Raw genomic sequence first — 21,721 nt, forward strand, 5'->3', positions numbered from 1 at the left:
CATAGTGACATTCCCACCCTATCCTCCCTGCCACTCATGCCCCAACACTTCCTACTCCTTCCTCTCTTATTCTCTCTTAATTTTTACAATGACCTACTTTCAGTTTATTTTATACTCATAAGATTAACCCTACACTAAACAAAGAGGTCAACAGATGGTAAGAAGAAAAAAACACTGCTCCTCAACAGTACAGACAAGGGCTGCGAACAATCGTCAAATCTCATAATGTCAGTTTCACACCTATACATTACTGGAATGTTTTATTTCCTTTGCTGATAGTTCATTGTTAGTTTAAGTATTTTAGATACGCTTATTTATTCTTCTGTAACTTTACTGAATTCATCTATTAGTTGTCACACTTTTTGGTGAAGCCTTTAGAGTCTTCATATATTAGTCACATGAGATCATGTCATCTACAAATAATTTTTCTTTATAATTTCAATAGCTTTTATTTATTTTTCTAGCATAATTGCTCTAACTAGAACTTCTAATACTAGGTGAATAGAAGCAGTGAAAAAACAGAAAAGAACAGAAACAATGAAAAAACAAATAATGCAAGAACTAAAACTATTAAAATTATAAAAATATGCTCAAATAATGTTATGCATGCACAAAGTAATTCCTTATATGGAAATATTAATAAAATAAAAATTATTTTCTTGGAAATTAAAAAAATTACAGCAAAAAAAAAAGCAAAAGTCTTCAAGGATAAACTGGGAAACATCTCCCAGGTAAGAGAAGAGAATTTCTTTTAAAAAAAAATATCAGAAAGTTAGAAGTTCAAGCCAGGTAGCCCCTTATCTAATTAGCAAAAGCTTTAGAGAAAGAAAATAAAAAGCAAAAAAACAAAATGGGGGAAGAGAGAGAAAGAATTTCATAAATGAAGTAGTTTTCAGAAGAAAAAGATCCCTTAAAAATCCAAATGACTGGAGAAAAGGCATGTGAAGATACATCATAGATAGGAAGATACCACGATGAAGAGCGTGGCCTACCCAAAACCTCCTAGAAGAAAAACGCTGTTGCCTGTGGCAGCTGGTGAACAGAGAGCCACCAGGCCTCTCAGCAGTGACCTGGAAAGCAGGTGACAGGGTACCCCCTCCAAATCCTGACCCAAGTACTTTCCCAAGCATTCAGCAAGCCTGAGTGATAAAGACATTTTCAGACACTCAGATTCTCAAGAACTTGATTTTCCACTCACCTTTTCTTGTAACATAAACCCGGACGGAAAAGAATTCAAAAATAATGACTAAGGCTGGGGAGCAGCAAATGGAATTCCCAGGATGCCCACAAAGGGAGTCCTTTGTGGAGAACAAGTCGTGTCCATCAGAGCTGAAGGAGAGAGGGCTCCAGGAGGAAGGTCTTTCAGAAATAAAAGGTGATTGACAGGTTATCAGACAGGATTGACTGTGTGAAAAGCTGGTTTCAGGGTTGTTTTACAGATCTTTAATACATGGAGGCAGACTTAGCAAGAGAGCCATTCAAACTGAGATGAATTTTCAAAAGACAGACATCTTACAAAGAAACAAAATATTACATAAGAAAATAAATGAAATCACAATATTCAGAGTTATAACTAAATTAGTGAGTATGAGTTTAATCAGTTACATCCTAAAACTGTTTCAGGAGAGAAGTGGGGTGTCAGGAGGGGGTATGTGTGTACCTTAGTGGTAATGGAAGAGAACAAGTTCCTCATCTCCCATACTAGGAAGTCATTGTGTGACATATAACATCAAGAAATCAAGCAATGTTTACAGCTATGGAAGAAAATTAAAATTAGATGCTCATCAGACACCAGAGTGCAGGGAGGGCTGGACAGGACTCTGCTACTCGTGTTATCAAGCTTCTAGTGTAATTTGCATTTCAAAAACTAGGTCCTAAGAGTGTTTAGTTTAGCAGTTAAGATGTACATTCCACATTTGAGGTACCTGGGTTCTATTTCCAGTTCTGGTTCATGACTACAGCCTCCTGCTAACACAGACCCTCAGGGGCAGTAGTGATGGCCCAGTTGTGTCCCCACCACCTGCATGGGAGATCTGGATTAAATCTTGGCTTATGGCTTCAGCCCTAGCCCAATTCTGACCTTTATAGATACTTGGGGAATGAACCAGCAGATGGGAGCTCTCTCTGCCTCTCAATCAAATACTTAACAGCAGTTAAAAAAAAAAAAAATCCTGTCACTTGCAACAAAATGGATACAACTGGAAAACGTTATAATTGATGAAATAAGCCCGTCCCAAAAGGAGAAATACCATGTTCTCCCTGATCTGTGGTAACTGATAGAACACCTAAAAGGTAATCTATGGAAGTGAAATTGAAACTTTAAGATGCAATGACTTTGAACAGCCCTTGTCTCGACTGTTGAAGAACAGGTTTTTTTCATACTATTTGTTGAACGCTTAGTATATTGTTAATCATATGTGTATAAAGCTAATTCAAAATAGATCTTAGTAAAAAATAAGAATGGAAATAGAAGAGGGAGAAGGAAGAAGGGTGGGAGTGTGGGTGGGAGGGCGAGTAAGGTACATAGAATCACTGTGTTCCTAAATTTGTATTTATGAAATGCATGAAGTTTGTATATTTTAAGTAAAAAGTTTCTGGGTTAAAAAAAAAAGTAGGTCCATGTACTATTTTATTAGAAATAAAAATTAATTTTTAAAAGAAAACCACTGAGTGTAGAAAGAGAATACAATAGAAGTATTGGTGTCTGGGAGGCCAGTTAGAGCAAAGAATGAAATGAGCAGAATCTAGTCTCATGCATGGCCTCTGACATTTCTGATTCTTGCCTTGAACTTGTCAAACTCTTACTTCATTTTCCATATAACTTCTTTCCATAACTAAATCTTAAGTTTCAGAGGAAATGGTCTTCATCTTAATTTCTGAGAATTTCATTTCGCAGAATGCTATTGATGAATTGTAAATAAACACCAAATAGCCATTGTTAGGTTGTCATTTGGTGTGAAAGCCAAACTTGGAAAATCTTGAACTCCATTTAAAGAACAGAGAATTGGAGACCATATATTCTTGTGTTTTCATCTCTTAAAGGTTTTGTCAAAGAACAATCAGCTCTGAAGGTCAACAAAAAACGTCAAACTTGCCCTGTTTACCATATTTTTCAAGGTTGTTTCTCAAACAAAAGAATTTAATCTAAAACAGGTGCAACACCCAGACTGTGATCTATGCTCTAATCTTTGCTATTCAAAAAATAAAAGCCTTTTCTAATTTAGTTTGGAAATTTAATAACATATTTTACTTATTGATTTTTTAATCAAGATATGCAATATCATTTCCCATTTTTATAGTTTCTATTTTTGAGTACATTGTTTTCTTTTCATCTTATTTTGAAAGAGAAGCTTTCAGTGTTTATAATCCCAAAGGAAAGAACATACTGAAACGGAATGCCTTCCATAATAGCTAGAGTTCTCTAAATTCAAAGTTACGTAACTCACTTTAATAGCAGTTAGTGTACCACCGAAAATTATTGTATCATAATAGTCCCACTTAAGTACCTCCTAAGGAGAGAGAATCTATGATAATACCCTTGAGTTTATATTACATGTATCAACAAAAATAAAAGTCAAAAATAAACCTATTGCTTTTAGCTGATCAACTTACTTATACAAAAATCTAAGAATCACAATACTACCATGTTTATTTGTTTAGAAAAAACAAGTTTTTCATGATTTTTATTCTTTATGATCCTTACAGATCATAGAGGCCTGAAAATTTGACAAGCTGTTTTTAGCATGCCTGAAGTCCAGAGACGTGTCAGATCCATGATCTTCTATGTTCACTCTGACCAAAATTTTTTATTGAGATACAATTTACATACAGCAACAGCACACTATTAAGTGCACGATTTGATGGATTTTGACACATTTTATGCTACCTTGGCTAAAACATATCAAATTTTCATCACCCAAAAAATGCCCTATGCTGCCACAGAAAACCACATCTTTTTAGTTTTCTAGTGAAAAAATCTAGGGGTAAAATTACCAAGTCATACAAATATGTTTTAATTTAATAGGAAATACTGCCAAAATCTGTTCCTAAATGCTTGTCCCATTTTCTGTTCCTACCAGCAAGGGGTCAGAGTTTGGTACTGACCAATATTTTTTATTGTCAATCCCTTTGATTCTAGCCATGGTAGTGAGTGCACAGTGGTATCCCATGGTGGTTTTAACTTGTGTTTCTCTAATTATTAGTGACAGTGAGCATCTTTCCATGCATTATTAGCCATTTGTGGATTTTCTTTTGAAAAGTGTCTCTTCAGATCCCTAGTCTTTATTTTTATTGGTTTGTCTCTCACTGAGTTATAATCCCAGTTAAAATTTGGGACCTAGATGAGATCAGTATGGGTCCTAACCATGAACTCTCCACCATCTCAAGCTTATTTTCTCTTTCCCTTTTCTTTTCCCTTCTTGGGGAGAATTGACTATTCTGACACAAACGAATACAAAACTAGCATATCACTTACTCACTTATCTCAGAGGCATTTTACAAAGTTCCTAACTTGGGGAGTGAAACAGCAGATGGAAGATCTCTCTGTCTCTCACCTTCTGTGTGAGTGTGTCTGCCTTTCAAAAAAAAAAAAAAAATAGAAAATAAGAACAACTGAGGAGCTTCTGTAGGACAACACAGATTGTGTTGGGCAAGGTGGGAAGGACATAATTCAGGCAAGGACAGTGTTTGGAAGGTGTGCTGAAGTCACCCTCTGGAGAGCTTGATCTGACCCAGCAGGCAAGCTAGGGTTACCATGGAAATAGCACTAATAGTCACGCAACCCTTTGCAATTTGTGGTCCTCCTCAACCTTCATTCGTGCCTTCTTTTCTTTCCCTTTGCCCACACTCAGCCCTGACTATATTAGTTCTGGACACATCAGCCCCAGCCATTTGGCCAGGACTGCTCATTTGTACCTCCTGGCTATTTGGCAGGGACTGGATCTCCATTAGAAGGGGAAAAAACAAAACCCCAAACACAGAGTCAGCCTGGAGCTCCTTGTCTTCCTTTCTGTGTGTTAGGAGGAGGCCTTGAAGCAGCTCTCTTGCAGAGGGAATTCCTGGGGACGCAAAGCTGGAGTATTTTCTGCTAGGCTGCTCTGCTTATTGACTGTGAAGCGAACTGCAAACACAAGACAGACCTGCAGTGCCCGACTTGGACACCAGGCCATGCCCATGCCAAGGGAGCAGAGATGTTGGGGAAGCAACTGAAGTAGATCATCCTTCCAGAGCCACAGCAAAGGGGCTGGGAGATCACAGAAGAGAGAAAGCAGACCATTTTTCTTCCAGAATTGCATGCAAGATGCCTTCTTGACAAACACGGAGGTGATCATCTGCAGCCCTGAGAATCTGCAGAACAGAAGAGTTGCTTTGACAACTCAGAGTACTCATCCCATCCCCCCAAAAATTCTAATTTACTGATCAGTAGCATCTCTTACAAACCCAGTCATTGATATGAAAATAAAAATAATTACTATTTTAAATTAGCACATCTACAATGAGAATGTTGGGCTTTTTTAATTTTTATTTTTCACTTTTATTTGAAAAAATAGATCGATTGATCAATTGATTGATTTTTCCATCCACCCCTTCACTCCCCAAATGCCAACAGCCAAGGGTAGGCAAGGCTGCAGGCAAGAGCCCAGAACTCCATCCAGATCTCTTATGTATGGGGGGCAAGGACTCAAGTGGTTAAGCCATCACCTGCTGCCACTCATGGCATATATTAGCAGGAAGCTGGATAGGAAGAAGATAGCCAGGACTCTGACGTGGAATGCAGGCATGCCAAGCAGCAACTTAACTGCTAAGCCAAATGCCCACCCTAATGTTAGTTTTTTAACCATGGAGACTCTTAATGAGAGAACAATGGTGTTATTGGGAAATCCTCTTACCATATAAATCTTTGTGTTTATTCAAGCATCTAAAAATGCAACTGCTGTCATTCTCATACTTTTTTTTTTTACTTTAAAGAATTGCAACATTCTTCAAAACACTGGAGCCACTGTCCTAAAGCAATCACCTCAAATGATCATGCATTTTACATCAGGGGATTTGGTTATTTAAATGTTTTCCTCCATATGCCAGGCCAAAAAGTAAACTAGGAGAATTTTTCATCTCTAAGGGAATAATTCAAAAATATATGTTATTCCTTATAACACAATTTTGTTTAAGTAATGGCTTTTTTACCTGGATCAAAACTGATAGAACAAGGCTGGCACTGTGGCACAGGAGGTTAAAGCCCTGGCCTGCAGTGCTGGCATCCTATATGGGTGCCAGTTCAAGTCCCAGCTGCTCCACTGCCAATCCAGCTCTCTGCTGTAGCCTGGGAAAAGAATAGAAGATGGCCCAAGTGCTTGGGCTCCTGCACCCATGTGCGAGACCCAGAAGAAGCTCCTGGCTCCTGGCTTAAGACCAGCTCAGTTCTGGTCATTGTGGTCATTTGGGGAGTGAACCAGCAGATAAAAGACCTCTGTTTCTCTCTGTCTCTACCTTTCTCTGTAACTCTTTCAAATAAATAAAATAAATCTTAAAAAAAAAAAAAACCTGATAGAATATAAAAGAGTTTTTGCTAACTCTGAGTCCCTGGAAAATAACACTGTAAAATGCTCTCACCAATGTGAATTCTGAACCATTTTATGAATTAATTATTGATCTTTAGCCAGGAACCCTCAACGGTGATAATGAATCTGACAAAAAAAAAAAAAAAAAAAAAAAAGCGCGAATAGGGGCACAATTATTTCTTTATTCTTCTTTGTTTGCAACTTCAACTATAAATAAATCTTCCAGTGATTGCCTACTAGACTCTTTGCTAAACATTTTGACATACACTTTATTCCATCATTTTAAAGGATTCTGACCTCTCTAAAATCACTCCTCTCATAATTTTTGGTGATTTTACCCATATAAAGTCTCAATTATTGTGTGATGAGAGAAAAGAAATGATTATACAGGACCAGAAGCACAGGAAAAAAAACATGTGTACTTTATTCCATAACAAATTTTATTAAAGATTTTAAAATTAACCAGTCAATGCTGGGAGCTCGTTAATTAATACAATGGGTAAATCAACTTAGGAATAAAGTTTTCAAAAAATAAGCCACCAAGAGCACTTTGTACGGTTAGGCATAAAATCCTATTGTGGATAGCACCAAATTCTTTGACTCTTCAGGGAGTTTTACTTGCACAACAGTGGAAGAAGATAGGTAGCGATGTGTTTTCACTGTGATACACTGTGTCTGACAAGTCACAGAAATCCATTTTGTTAATTATGTTCAGCCTATGAGTCTCCAAGAAATAAACACTTGCACAGACAGTGGACTTTTCATTTGTTACAAATGAAATTAGCCTGATCCTTTTTTTTTTTTTTTTTTTTTTTGACAGGCAGAGTGGACAGTGAGAGAGACAGAGAGACAGAGAGACAGAGAGAAAGGTCTTCCTTTGCCATTGGTTCACCCTCCAATGGCCACTGTGGCCGGCACACTGCGCTGATCCGAAGGCAGGAGCCAGGTGCTTCTCCTGGTCTCCCATGGGGTGCAGGGCCCAAGCACTTGGGCCATCCTCCACTGCACTCCCGGGCCACAGCAGAGAGCTGGCCTGGAAGAGGGGCAACTGGGACAGAATCCAGCGCCCTAACCAGGACTAGAACCCAGTGTGTTGGCGCCGCTAGGCGGAGGATTAGCCTGTTGAGCCGTGGCACTGGCCTAGCCTGATCCTTTTGTCACCACGATCATGATCATACTGATGTATATGGGAGACAGGGGTCGACAGAGGGGGGATTAAGCATTGAGGAGAAGATCATGTTTGTATTTCAGCATCTGACTATTGGCAGTAAATTATCCTCATTTCCTCCTGTTACTGTGTGGTACAATACTGAGCTTACTGAATTACAGTACGTGGGCAGTGTTTCCTTGCAGGACCCATTGTGCTATGACAAGTAAACACCATGGAATTTCATAGGGCATGGAAGCTAACAGCTAAAAGAAATGTAACTTCACAAACTCGAGAGCAGAAAAATGAGTATTTTAGTGATATCTGCACTACAAAGCTATTTTACTTGTACATATAGACCTTAAGATTAGTAACACTATCATCTTAATGTGTAGACATTCCCTTAACAACAACAAATTTAAAGTTTTAACCACTTAAGTCCTTTACAGATAGTGTATCACCTTGAGCCTCTGTAACTACGCAACAGTAGTTATTATCCTTACTTAGCAAATATGGAAGCTGAGAGGCAGAGATATCAGCTAAGTCCCTTGAGGTCACCTGGACACAGTGCACTGCTAGGACACAAACTCAGCGCTCATTCACTCAGACATACACTCTCTTTATAATATATAAGGTCGATCCCTTTCATGTATGATTATCACTGCTTTTTTTTTTTTTTTTTTGACAGGCAGAGTGGACAGTGAGAGAGACAGACAGAAAGGTCTTCCTTTTTCCGTTGGTTCACCCTCCAATGGCTGCTGCGGCCGGCGCACCAGGTTGATCTGAAGCCAGGAGCCAGGTGCTTCTCCTGGTCTCCCATGCGGGTGCAGGGCCCAAGGACTTGGGCCATCCTCCACTGCACTCCCTGGCCACAGCAGAGAGCTGGACAGGAAGAGGAGTGACCAGGACAGAATCCGGTGCCCCGACCGGGACTAGAACCGGTGCCACAAGGCGGAGGATTAGCCTATTGAGCCGCGGCGCTGGCCATCACTGCACTTAAATTCTCCAACCTCACCTGATCAGTTTCTTGAATTTCTGCATAAAGTTTTCTACTAGTTGTCATCTAAGAAAAAAAGTCAAAGTCCTCACAAATACCCCCAACTCCTGCCCCATCATCTCTGATCCTATCTCCTACTGAATTGGTCGCCTCAGGCAAGTTCCCACCCTAAGAGCTGTGCACTACTGTCTCCCCTACCTAGGAGGTTCTTTTGCCAGGTGATGGGGGCTGACTCATTCATCTCCATCAGGGCCCACCCACCCTCCTTTTTTGTTAAAGATTTATTTGAAAGGCAGAGTTAGAGAGAGAGAGAGATAGAGAGAGAGAGAGAGAGAGAGAGAGAGAGAGAGAGAGAAAGAAAGAAAGAAAGAAAGAAAGAAAGAAAGAAAGAAAGAAAGAAAGAAAATCTTCCATCTACTGGTTCACCCCCCAAATGGCCACAATGACAGGGGATAGGCCAAGCTGAAGCTGGGATCCTGGAGCTTCTTCCAGATCTCCCATGTGTGCACAGAACCCCAAGCACCTGGACCATCTTCTGCTGCTTTCCCAGGCACATTAGCAGGAAGCTGGATCAGAAGTGGAGCAGCTGGGACTTGAACCGGCTTGACATCCTCTTGAGGAAGCCTCCCATTGCAGGCTTCTCTGAACGCCCTATTCCAATTCACAAGCTGCCTGTTCTTCATTTGACTTCCCTGCTTTATTTTTCTCCATAATATTCATTACCAACTGATGTTCTAAGTATTTATCTACAGTTTACTCTGTCTCCTTCATATGTATATAAATGCAATAGAAGGTGGTATTTTCATCCGTTTTTTTCTACATTGTAACACTGGCCTTCAGCAATGCCTCAACCATAACTGAAACTCAGTAAATATTTGATGAATGATGAATTATTACTTTTGGCTCGTAAGTTGTTCATTTTGGTATTAAAGTTACAATAAGAAAGAACATCTGTTTTTTCATAGGCTCTCTAAAAACAAATAGTAGCTAAATAGCACAGAGGGGAATAATTGTAAATTTATGTTAGAATCCCATCCTCATGTAAGTAAATTAAAGACATTCTCTTGTGGGCACTGACAGCTTAGAAATACCTTAAACTAAAGCATCTAATTTTTAAAAAATATTTTATTTATTTGAGAGGTAGAGTTACAGACAGAAGGAGAGACAGAAAGGTCTTCCATCTGCTGGTTCACTCCCCAAATGGCTGCAACGGCAGGAGCTGGGCCAGTCCAAAGCCAGGAGTCAAGGGTTTCCTCCGGGTCTCCCACATGAGTACAGGGGCCTCAAGCACTTGGACCATCCTCCACTACCTTTTCAGACCATAGCAGAGAGCTGGATTGGAAGAGGAGCAGCCAGGACTAGAACTAGCGTCCATTTGGGATGCCAGCACCACAGGCAGAGGCTTAGCCCGCTATGCCAGAGCAATGGCCCCCTTGAGTATCTAATTTCAAAACATGCTAACAATGGATTCAAATCCTACAAGCATAAACATTTTACATAAAACAGGGTGGAGGCAGGTCTCCCTCTTGCTCACTGGTGCTATTGAATCATTATCCCTCTCTTTCTCAAACCCCAGCCCAGCAGCTCCTATCACATGCCATCAGACATGACCGCCTAAATACCTTTTCCATTATTATCCAAGTACACCAAAGTCACTTTCATCTTATCTTTTTTCAGATCAATAAAAATTGCCTGGATTTAACGTATACAATGTGATGTCTGCCGTTTATATACATTGAAGTGACTACCACAGTCAACCTACTTTTGTTGTGGTGGTGGGAACATTTAAGTCCTTCTTTCTTAGCAAACTTAAGTGTCCAATAAACTACTACTGACTATAGTTACCATGTTGCAAACTAGATCTCCTGAATTCACTCATCTTATTTTATAGCCCTTGACAAAATCTTCCCATTTCTCACCCCTTCAGCCCCTGGCAACCACCATTCTTTTCTCTGTTTCTGTGAGTTCAACCTCTTTGGGTTCTATTTAGTATTTGTCTTTCTGTGTCTGACTTGTTTCAATTAGCATCATGTCCTCTGGGTCCATCTTTGTTGTTGCTAATGACAGGATTCCTCATGCTTTAGGGCTGAGTAATATTCTGTTGTATTTCAGTCTTTTTCTTTATCCATTCATTCATTAATACACAGATGGTTTCCATATCCTGTCTGTTGTGAACAATGTTTATAGAAGTGAAAACATCTCTACAAAGTTCCATTTTCTTTATTTATATACCCAAAAGTGAATAGCTGGATCATATATTTCTATTTTCAATCTTTTGAGTTTTTTAAAAAAAAAACATTTATTTATTTATTTACTTATTTGAAACAGAGAGAGAGAGAGAGAGAGAGAGAGAGAGAGATCTTCCATCTGCTGGCTCACTCCCCGAATGGCCACAATACCCAGGGCTGGGACAGACTGACGCCAGCAGCCAGGAGCTTCTTCTGGGTCTCCCATGTGGGTACAGGAGCTCAATCATTTGGACCAGCTTCTACTGCCTTCCTAGTACAGGAGCTCAATCATTTGGACCAGCTTCTACTGCCTTCCTAGGCACATTAGCAGGTAACTGGATCAGAAGTGGAACAACTGGAACACAAACCGGCACCCACAAGGGATGGCAGCACTGCAGGCAGCAGATTAACCTACTACGCAACAATGCCAGCCCTTTGAATTACCTTTTTACTGCCTTTCAGAATGCACATACCAATTTATAATTTCACCAAAGGGGCACAAGGATCCCCCTTTCTCATTTATTTAGGGTTTCAGTTCCTGACTTACTGCTTCTGTCTTTCCTAACACCACTCCTCTAGTAACTTTTGGTGATTTCAATATCCACATGGATCTTCTTCTGTTGGACATCACCCATCAGCTGTGTAGTAGGCATCTCAAACCAGCCATGTCCAAAACTGAATCCTGGCCCATTCTTGCCCACCCTGCCTCATCTGCAGCCTCCCCCACCATAAAACATGTTAACTTCATTCTTCTAGCTGTAGACCAGAAACCCTGCAGTCATTCTTCACTCCTGCCTTCCTCTCATTACTCCACATCTGAATCATATGAAAATTCCATTGGCTGTATCTTCTGAACATCTTTAAACCCCAACAATTCTCAGTATCTCCATTGCTACCGTTCTTGTCCAAGACACCATCCTCTCTGTTGGTGTTCCTGTTTCCACCTCTTGGGTCTACTTTCAAGAAAGCATCCAGAGTTAACTTTTTTTTTTTACAGGCAGAGTTAGAGAGAGAGAGAGAGAGAGAGAGAGAGAGAAAGGTTTTCCTTCCATTGGTTCACCCCCCAAAATGGCCGATACGACCGGTGCGCTGTAGCCGATCCGAAGCCAGGAGCCAGGCACTTCCTCCTGGTCTCCCATGTAGGTGCAGGGCCCAAGCACTTGGGCCATCCTCCACTGCACTCCTGGGCCATAGCAGAGAGCTGGACTGGAAGAGGAGCAACCGGGACAGAATCCGGCACCCCAACCAGGACTAGAACCCAGTGTGTTGGCGCCGCTAGGCGGAGGATTAGCCAAGTGAGCTGCAGTGCCAGCCTAGAGTTAACTTTCAAAAGACGAATTATGCCATTTCTTTGAAGGCTCTTAATCTCACTCTTGTGAAAAAGACTAAGTCCTTCTGATGGCCTACAAGGTCACACATGCTGACTCTGACCCCCTCTGACTGCTACCCCATTTCCTACCTCCTCACTGTCTCAGCTCGAGACACATTGGCCTCTTTCTTCCTCTGACATGTGAGGGTCTGCCCACCTCAGGGTCTTTACACTGCTAGTTCCTCTTCTGGGAATTACCTGGCCCCAGACACCCACATGACCCTCCTACACACCTGCTCCGCTCATGACTTCCCTGTCGTCCTCCCATCATCCCTTGCTGTGAATCCACTTCTAGGCTCTTCCTCTCTCCCCTGTGTTCCTTTCCCCACAGTACTTATCATCATCTTCTAATTTACTGTACATTTTTGTTTTACTTTTTAAAAGGTATCCCTCTCTCCCCAGTAGAATGTAATCATGAAGGAAGCAGCAATTTGTGCACATTTTGGTAGCTTTTGCATCCAGAACTGTTCCTGAGATATAGACAGCAATTCAGAAACACTTGTTGGGGTCAGTGCTGTGAAGCTGCCACCTGCAGTGCCAGCATCCCATGCGGACACCAGTTCATGACCAGGCTGCTCCACTTCCCATCCAGCTCCCTGCTAAAACACCTGGGAAAGCACTGGAGGATGGCTCGAGTGCTTGGGCCCCTGCACCCACATGGCAGACCCAGATGAAGCTCCTGGCTTTGGCCTGGCCCAGCCCTGGCCGTTGCAGCCTTTTTGGGGGAATGAGCCAGCAGATATAGATAGATAGATAGATAGATAGATAGATAGATAGATAGATAGATAGGGATCTCTGCCTCTGCTTCTCCCTCTCTGTAATTCTGCTTTTCAAATAAATAAATCTTAAAAAAAGAAACATTTGTTAAATAAATCAATATCATGTTTTAATATTCTTATTTCTAAGTCCTTAAATTATCTTTAACTCAGTATTACTAAATTAGGTAAGCTGTCCTTTAATCAGTTAATTAATGTTTTTGTCTTTAGATGTGTTTCATCTACCAATTTACAAATGTAATTAACATTTATCATGAAGCAGTTTCTACGTTGACCAACAGCTACTGTTGAAACATCAGCAAACCAATCAGTGCTTATTTAATTTGCAATTGAATTCAGCAAGTTAATTTTAATTAATAATCTACAACAAAATACCTCATGAAAACTTGAAACTGGTCCAGCATTTGGTACTGCCAGTGTGTATCATTGCCCCTGAGAGGCAGTCTGCTCTTCCTGTGACATCAGCTATCAGTCAACTCTATTCAGGGCTACTCTTGCCACACTGCATGTAACACTGTGTAAATTCACGTCCTGTTACTTAATTTGAGACAGTTCCCATGACCTTGACAATCAGACTGCACACTGTCTGCCAGGCAGCTTGGCTACATGCTGATTTGTGAGTAAATACTTGCTAGAGACAAATTCTCATGAGCTCAGTGCCCATTGCTTGATGAGCTTTTTGAGGAAAGGGCCAGAGTCAACAAGACAGAGGGAGGACCTCCAACTGGTAAGATTCCATCAGCGTGGGCTCCATTCACAAGTAAATTCAGTTCCCTCGGCCACTGAGAACAATTCTCTGTATTCTTATCCAGAAAAAAATTTCATGGGTTTACAGCCTTAAGATAGAGAAGTTATAGTAATAGAAAATTCTGGATTCAGATACAACTTCAATGATACTACTTAAAAATACATCTTCGGGTACAACTTAAAATGATCCCTGACTTACTGAGTTTTCGAATTTCTATAGACTCTTCCTCCATACACTCCAGAGTTGGGAGACTAGTGTGGCTCAGCACTCAACAAGTATTTGTTCTTTGTACTTGCACAGTTCCAGATGCTGAAGACTAGTGATTAAAAGTAAAAGATGGCCAGCACTGTGGCTCAATAGGCTAATCCTCCGCCTTCAGCGCCGGCACCCTGGGTTCTAGTCCCAGTCCGGGTGCCGGATTCTGTCCCGATTGCCCCTCTTCCAGTCCAGCTCTCTGCTGTGGCCTGGGAGGGCAGTGGAGGATGGCCCAAGTCCTTGGGCCCTGCACCCCATGGGAGACCAGGAGAAGCACCTAGCTCCTGGCTTCGGACCAGCGCGGTGTGCCAGCTGCAGAGGCCATTGGAGGGTGAACCAACGGTAAAGGAAGACCTTTCTCTCTGTCTCTCTCTCACTGTCCACTCTGCCTGTCAAAAAAAAAAAAAAAAAAAGGTAAAAGATGATGGCCGGTGCCTGCGGCACTGGTACTCCGGGTTCTAGTCCTGGTTGGGGTGCTGGTTCTGTCCCGGCTGCTCCTCTTCCAGTCCAGATCTCTGCTGTGGCCCAGGAGTGCAGTGGAGGATGGCCCAAGTCCTTGGGCCCTGCACCGCATGAGAGACCAAGAGGAAGCACCTGGCTCCTGGTTGAACCAACGGAAGGAAGACCTTTCTCTCTCTCTCTCTCACTAATTCTGCCTGTAAAAAAAAAAAAAAAAAAAGTAAAAGATGATGCACTGAGCCTGCATTTATTTCCTCTCCCTCCTCAGATCCTCATGAAAAGTTGAGAAAGGAATTTTTACTATGCATGAATCCACAAAGCAAAGAAGATGAGTAAGGGCACATCCATGGCCTGGAACGCTGTAGATTTCTGAGAAAACTGGGCAGGCAGAGAAGCAAGGTGAAACCCTGAGTTTTCCTAGTGAGCAGACAGTCAGAGGCAGTTGTCCTGCCCTGCAGAACCCTGGGATTTAGAGTCGATGAGGGTGGCATGTGTCAAGAATATGATCCAGGGGCCGGCGCTGTGGCGTAGTGGGTAAAGCCGCCACCTCTAGTGCCAACATCCTATATGCACGCTGGTTTGAGTCCCAGCTGCTACACTTCCAATCCAGCTCTCTGCTATGGCCTGGGAGAGCAGTAGAGGTTGGCCCAAGTGCTTGGGCCCCTGCACTCATGTGGGAGACCCAGAGGAGACTCCTGGTTCCTGGCTTCAGATCAGTGCAGCTCCAGCTGTTGTGGCCATTTGGGGAGTGAACCAGCGGATGGAAGACCTCTCTCTCTCTCTCTCTCTCTCTCTCTCTCTCTCTGCCTCTCCTCTCTCTGCCTCTCCTCTCTCTGTGTAGCTTTGACTTTCAAATAAATAAATAAAATCTTTAAAAAAAAAAAAAATAAGATCCAGGCCGGTGCACTGTGTCTCAATAGGCTAATCCTCTGCCTTGCGGTGCCAGCACACCGGGTTCTAGTCCCGGTTGGGGCACCGGATTCTGTCCCGGTTGCCCCTCTTCCAGGCCAGCTCTCTGCTGTGGCCAGGGAGTGCAGTGGAGGATGGCCCAAGTGCTTGGGCCCTGCACCCCATGGGAGACCAGGAGAAGTACCTGGCTCCTGCCTTCAGATCAGCGCAATGCACCTGCCACGGAGGCCACTGGAGGGTGAACCAACGGCAAAAGGAAAACCTTTCTCTCTGTCTCTCTCTCTCTCACTGTCCACTCTGCCTGTCAAAATAAATAAATAAGATCCAGGGCTAAAAACAGAAGGATTTAAAGAAGGTCTAAACCTGTAAATATTAACCCTTTATTGCATTCATGCAAAATGCTAGCAGCCAAGTACCTCCTCCCAAGCTGGAGATTTGAAGCATTTTTTGTAAAGAGGCTGAACAGCTCTACTATAGAAAAAAACATCCATACTTAATGTTTTAGAGTCCAGAAAAATAATTGCCAGCCCTCTAAATTAATGCCTTATGCAAAATCTGTCAGGGGAGGGCCGGCATTGTGGCAAAGTGGGTAAACCCACCACCTGCAACGCTGGTATCCCATAAGGGTGCTGGTTTGAATCTGGCTGCTCCACTTGCAGTCCAGTTCACTGCTAATGGCTTGGGAAAAGCAGCAGATGACTCAAGTGTTTGTGCCCCTGCTACCCACATAAAGACCTGGATGAAGCTCCTGGCTTTGGGCTGGCCCAGCCCTGGCAATCGTGGCCACCTAGGGAGTAAACCAGATAATTGAAGATCTCTGTCTCTCTCCTCTGTAGCTCTGATTTCAAATAAACAAATCTTTTAAAAAAAAAATGTTTCGGAGCAAAAGCTTACTCACAAGTATGGTGCTGATCACCGGACCAAAAAATGCTTCTAACATGAAAGACAGACACCAAGGTAAACAAGTGGGAGGAAATGAGCTTGGAGAAATTAAAGACATTGCAGAAAGCAGAAAAGAATTTTTTAACAAAGAAGTACTCGTAATGAGTGACCTGGCAAAAATCTGAGAAGACGTCTCAGCCCTGCAACAATGATGATGATAATAAAAGCTGGAATTTGTTGGAGTACACCGGCAGCTGCTCTTCAACAATGCCAGCTGAGTCATCTGAAGGTCAGGTGGAAGTGCAGAAGCTGCGAATCCAGTCCCATGGTCTAAATTTAAGTCTTCTGTCCCCAAACACCATGGTGTGCTTCTTCAAATATGCTGTTTTGAAAAGAACAGAAAATAATTAAGTACTCCTGAAATTATTCATACATTTCAAAAATACGTATCCAGAGTCTTCTGTCAGCCAAGTGACAGTCCAGGTGCCAAAAATCTTGCAATGAACAGAGCCTGTAGGTTCCCAACTTTCATTAAGTAAAAATGAAGAATCCAATAGAAGTCAAGGGATTCTACCAGAGACTTAATAAAAGTAACAAAAGAGGCACTGGTGCTGTGGCATAGCAGGTTAAGCTGCCACCCATAGTGCCAGTTCCAGTCCCGGCTGCTCCACTTCCATGCCAGCTCTCTGCTTAATGCCTGGGAAAGCAGAAGATGGCTCAAGTCCTTGGGGCTCTGTCATCCACATGGGAGACCTGAAAGAAGCTCCAGGCTCCTGGCTTCAGCCTGGCCCAGCCCATCCCTGGCTGTTGCAGCCATCTGGGGAGTGAACCAACAGATGGAAGATCTCTGTCTCTCCCTGCCTTTCAAATAAATAAATTGTTTTTTTTTTTTAAAGTAAAAGAAAGTTACGAGAAAAGATGGAAGGATCCAGGAAACGTGTTTTCTTATCTTTTTTTTTTTAGAAAGCTTTTATTTAATGAATACAAATTTCATACGTACAGCTTTTAGGAATATAGTGGTTCTTCCCCCTGCTCCTGCCCTCCTAACTCCACTCCCATCCCATTCTTCATTAAGGCTCATTTTTAATTAACTTTATATACAGAAGACCAACTCTATACTAAGAGAAAATGCCTTTTCTACTTGCTAGGAATTCCAAAGAAGAAACAGAAAATAAAGGTAGTTATCCCAGAAACAATGCAAGGAAATTTCCTAAAGCTGAAGAATACTGGTCCTCAAATTGAAGGAGCCCCTGCCTCCCCAGTGCTCAGCTCAACAAATGGAAAAAGACTGTGTCGAGACACATCTTCATTAAATCTCACGCCAGGGAAAGAAGATAAATTAAACAAAACTTCCAGAGAGTAAGACCAAGTCACTAACTGAGAACAAGAACTTGAATGGCATCACACCTACCAAAGGAATACTGGATGCTAGAATCCAGTAGGGTAAAGATTTGAAATTTCTGAAGAAAAGGGTTATGCAACCAAGAATTGTAAAGCCAGGTAAAGTATTGATTGATAGCAAGTACAGAAAAAAAGTTATTTTTAGATATTCAAGGATTCAGAAAATAACTCTCATAGAAGCCTAAGCAATTACTTAAAGATGTGTTGCAGTGAAATGAAGGAGAAAAATCAATAAAGAGACAACATGAGATTCAGGAAGCGACTCCCACTGGGAAAAGGGTGGGTACTTTTTTTTTTTTTTTTTTGACAGGCAGAGTGGACAGTGAGAGAGAGAGAGAGACAGAGAGAAAGGTCTTCCTTTGCCGTTGGTTCACCCTCCAATGGCCACCACGGCCAGCGCACCACGCTGATCCGGTGGCAGGAGCCAGGTGCTTTTCCTGGTCTCCCATGGGGTGCAGGGCCCAAGGACTTGGGCCATCCTCCACTGCACTCCCAGGCCACAGCAGAGAGCTGGCCTGGAAGAGGGGCAACCAGGACAGAATTCAGCGCCCCGACCGGGACTAGAACCCTGTGTGCCGGCGCTGCAAGGCAGAGGATTAGCCTAGTGAACCGCGGCGCCGACTGGTACTCTTCTTAAATTTTATTCTGTAGACATTGGAGGAAACCTGAGTTTTCAAGCTAAAAGGTAATATGATGTAATTCATGTTTTTTGTTTGTTTTTATTTGAAAGGCAGAGTTAGAGTTAGAGGAAGAGGGAGAGCGAGAAGTCCTCCATCTGTTGGTTCACTCCCCAAATGGCCACGATGGCCAGGACTGAGCCAATCTGAAGCCAGGAGCCGAGCCAGGATCTTCTTCCAGGTCTCCCATGGGGGTACAGGGGCCCAAGGACTTGGGCCATCTTCTACTGCCTTCTCAGGCCATAGCAGAGAGCTGGATCAAAAGTGAATCAGCCAGGACTTGAACTGGCGCCCATATGGGATACCAGCACTGTAGTTGGTTGCTTCACCCACTATGCCACAGTGTGAGCCCCACAATTCATGTTTTTACAGATTTAGTTGAAAGGCAGAGTGACAGAGAGACCAACCAATAGAGAGAAAGAGATCTTCCATTCACTGGTTCACTCTGCAAATGGCCACAAGGACTTGGGCTTGACCACGCTTAAAGCAGGATTCAGGAACTCCATCTGGGTTTCCTGCATGGGTGGCAGGGGTCTAAGCACCTGAGTCATCTTCCATTATCTTCCCAGGTGCATTGGCAGGGAGCTAGATCAGAAGCAAAGCCATTAGCACTTGAACCAATGCTCTGATATGGGATGCAAGCAGTGCATTGCAAGCAGTGGCTTAATCCTCTATGCCACAGCACTAGCCCCATAATTTGTTTTAGAAAGAACATTCTAGGGGTTGGCATTGTGGTGTAGTGGGTAAAACTGCCACCTGTGATGTCAACATCCTATATGGGCACCAGTTCATGTCCCAGCTGCTCCACTTCTGATCCAGCTCCCTGCTAGCACCTGGGAAAGCAGCAGGGGATGGCCCAAGTATTTGGTCCCCTGAACTCACTTGGGAGACCTGGAAGAAGCTCCTGGCTCCTGGCTCTGAATCAACCCAGCTCCAGCCATTAGAACCATTTGGGGAGTGAATCAGTGGGTAGAAGATATTCATATTCATTCATTCTCTCTCTCTCTCAAATAAATAAATCAATCTTGGAAGGAAGGAAGGAAGGAAAGAAGGAAGGAAGGAAGGGAGGGAGGGAGGGAGGGAAGGACATTCTGTTCTAAATCTGTAGGTGCAATTAGAAAAGGATTTATGGGAAACTCACCAGGAAGTTTCTGCAAAACTCAGCCAAATGTAATTCAGCCCTTAACTAAGGTGATGGCAATGAGACTGTATCATATAAACAGCTGAGCTGACAGCTGATGGCAGCATAGTAGGGGAGTGCGTAGCACTATGGAATTGCATTTTATTTTATTTTATTAAAGATTTTTTTATTTATTTATTTGACAGGTAGAGTTACAGTGAGAGAGAGAGAGACAGAGAGAAAGGTCTTCCATCCGATGGTTCACCCCCAAATGGTTGCAACTGCTGGAGCTACGCCAATTCGAAGCCAGGAGCTAGGTGCCTCTTCCTGGTCTCCCATGCAGGTGCAGGATCCCAAGCACTTGGACCATCCTCCACTGCTTTCTAGGGCCACAGCAGTGGCCACAGCAGAGATCTGGACTGGAAGAGGAGCAACTGGGTCTAGAACTCTGCGCCCATATGGGATGCCGGCGCCGCAGGCAGAGGATTAACCAAGTGAGCCACGGCACTGCCCTCGGCATTGCATTTTAAATACACATGGAGTGAATGTACAATGAGGGCAAAAGAGATTCTTAGAGGACACTGAACCCTCAAGCCCTGGAAGATGGTAGATAAAGGCATAAAATACAAAATAGATGTACCAGTAGTCTTGGAAAAAACACTTATTTAGTTTGATTTTTTTTTTTACATATGGAAAAACAGGTTTTAATCTGAACATCAATGAAGGGACCAGGGTTAGGGTATCTGAGGGACACAAAAGGAGCCAAGGAGGTGCAGACCTGGTCCTGGGAGGAAGCCAGGTACAGAGACTCCCCTGGGATATTTTGAGTGGAGAGGCATAGTTCCATTGGGAAGCATGAAGGAGCTCCTGCTTTCTTTTTGGGTAACACCCAGACTGTCTGGTTAAAATCGCAAATCTCTGCAAGAGAAGTTAAATTTGACTTAAGAAAAGCCAGTAGTTCCCCCTGCTTGACCTTGCAAGTACAAAAGTAGCATGAGTTGAGCAACCTTCGTCAGGAGAGCACTGCACCACAGGAACACTTTAGGAGCAGCAGGCTTAGTGGCCGTTTACAGGGACATCAGGGCCCTTATACACGAGACGAGATGTTGGAGAGGTACTCAAGGTCAGACCTGCAGGACCATGAAGGGCATGGTAGAAGCAGTGGATGTTACGCATGGTAGGTTGGGAAGACCATACAAGGCTTTAAGCCAAAGAGTGGCATTATTCAATGCATTTGTATGGCTATTCTGGCTACTATATGGAGAACAGATTTGGCAGAGAGTAAGACTGGACAAGAAAGGTATTGCAGTGAAGGAAGATGTTAGTTTGAACTAAAAAGCTAACATTGGAGATGCAAATATGTGGATTTAAGATTCTTTTTCAATTCAAATCCACAGGTCTTTTGCTAAGTTAAATGTTGATGGGACAATGGTGGTGAATAGTTGGTCACTATGTTAGTTCCTCCTAGGTTCCTAGTTTGAGCAGCTGAATGGATGGGAGTAACCAATACTGTGATGAGAAAACACGGAGCAGGAACACGTGGAGGTGGGGGTAGAGGACCAAAAGCTGGGTTTTGGATGGACTGCTTAAGTTGGAGATGCCTGTGAGGCATCCAAGTGAAGATGTCAAATAAGCAATTGTATATACAATTCAAGATATGGGCTAGGGTTGTATTTCCTCAGTCTCTTGCTTTGGGTTTGAGTTCAGATAAACTCCAAATTGGGGCAAGGAGGGAAGTAACACTCAATAAGTGCCAAGCACCTGGGCAGGCATTTGGCATAGGAGTTACGGTGCAGCTTTGGATGCCCACAGTCCACATCAGAGGATCAGGTCTGTTCCTGATTCTGTGCACGCTGGAAGGCAGCAGGTGACAGATGAAGCACTTAGGTCCCTGCCACACACATGGGAGACCTTTTCCAATTCCTGACTTTGGCCTGGCTCAGCCCCAACTACTGAGGGCATTTGAGGAATAAACCAGTAAATGGGTTACTCTCTCTCTCTCTCTCTCTCTCTCTCTCTCTTTCTCTCTTTCTCTCTCTCTGCCTCTCAAATACATAAATAGAATTCTTTAAAATGTCAAGCACTCATTAGGTTACTGCCATAACATTTACACACATTTTCTAACACCCACTTTCCCCATGCCTGCCTAAGCCCCTCCCAGTTCATCCTGACTTGGACCAATTTGAGACCCCTGGG

General features: G+C 42.8%; 1 protein-coding gene and 1 long non-coding RNA gene across 2 annotated transcripts in view; one reads left to right on the top strand and one right to left on the bottom strand.

The window, feature by feature from the left end:
* The window catches only part of TSHR (thyroid stimulating hormone receptor), a 163,989-nt gene that overhangs the window by 132,956 nt on the left and 9,312 nt on the right, over window positions 1-21,721 (top strand). The gene's annotated exons all lie outside the window — the stretch shown is intronic.
* LOC103351677 (uncharacterized) overlaps window positions 10,907-21,721 on the bottom strand; it is a 45,403-nt gene continuing 34,588 nt past the window's right edge. The window contains exon 3 of the long non-coding RNA XR_016226829.1: window positions 10,907-16,709. This is a non-coding gene — a long non-coding RNA (uncharacterized LOC103351677). The remainder of the gene's footprint in view (window positions 16,710-21,721) is intronic.

Source organism: Oryctolagus cuniculus, chromosome 20, assembly GCF_051225735.1.
Source record: "Oryctolagus cuniculus isolate XC-2025 breed Fujian yellow rabbit chromosome 20, ASM5122573v1, whole genome shotgun sequence".
NCBI classification, from domain to species: domain Eukaryota; kingdom Metazoa; phylum Chordata; class Mammalia; order Lagomorpha; family Leporidae; genus Oryctolagus; species Oryctolagus cuniculus.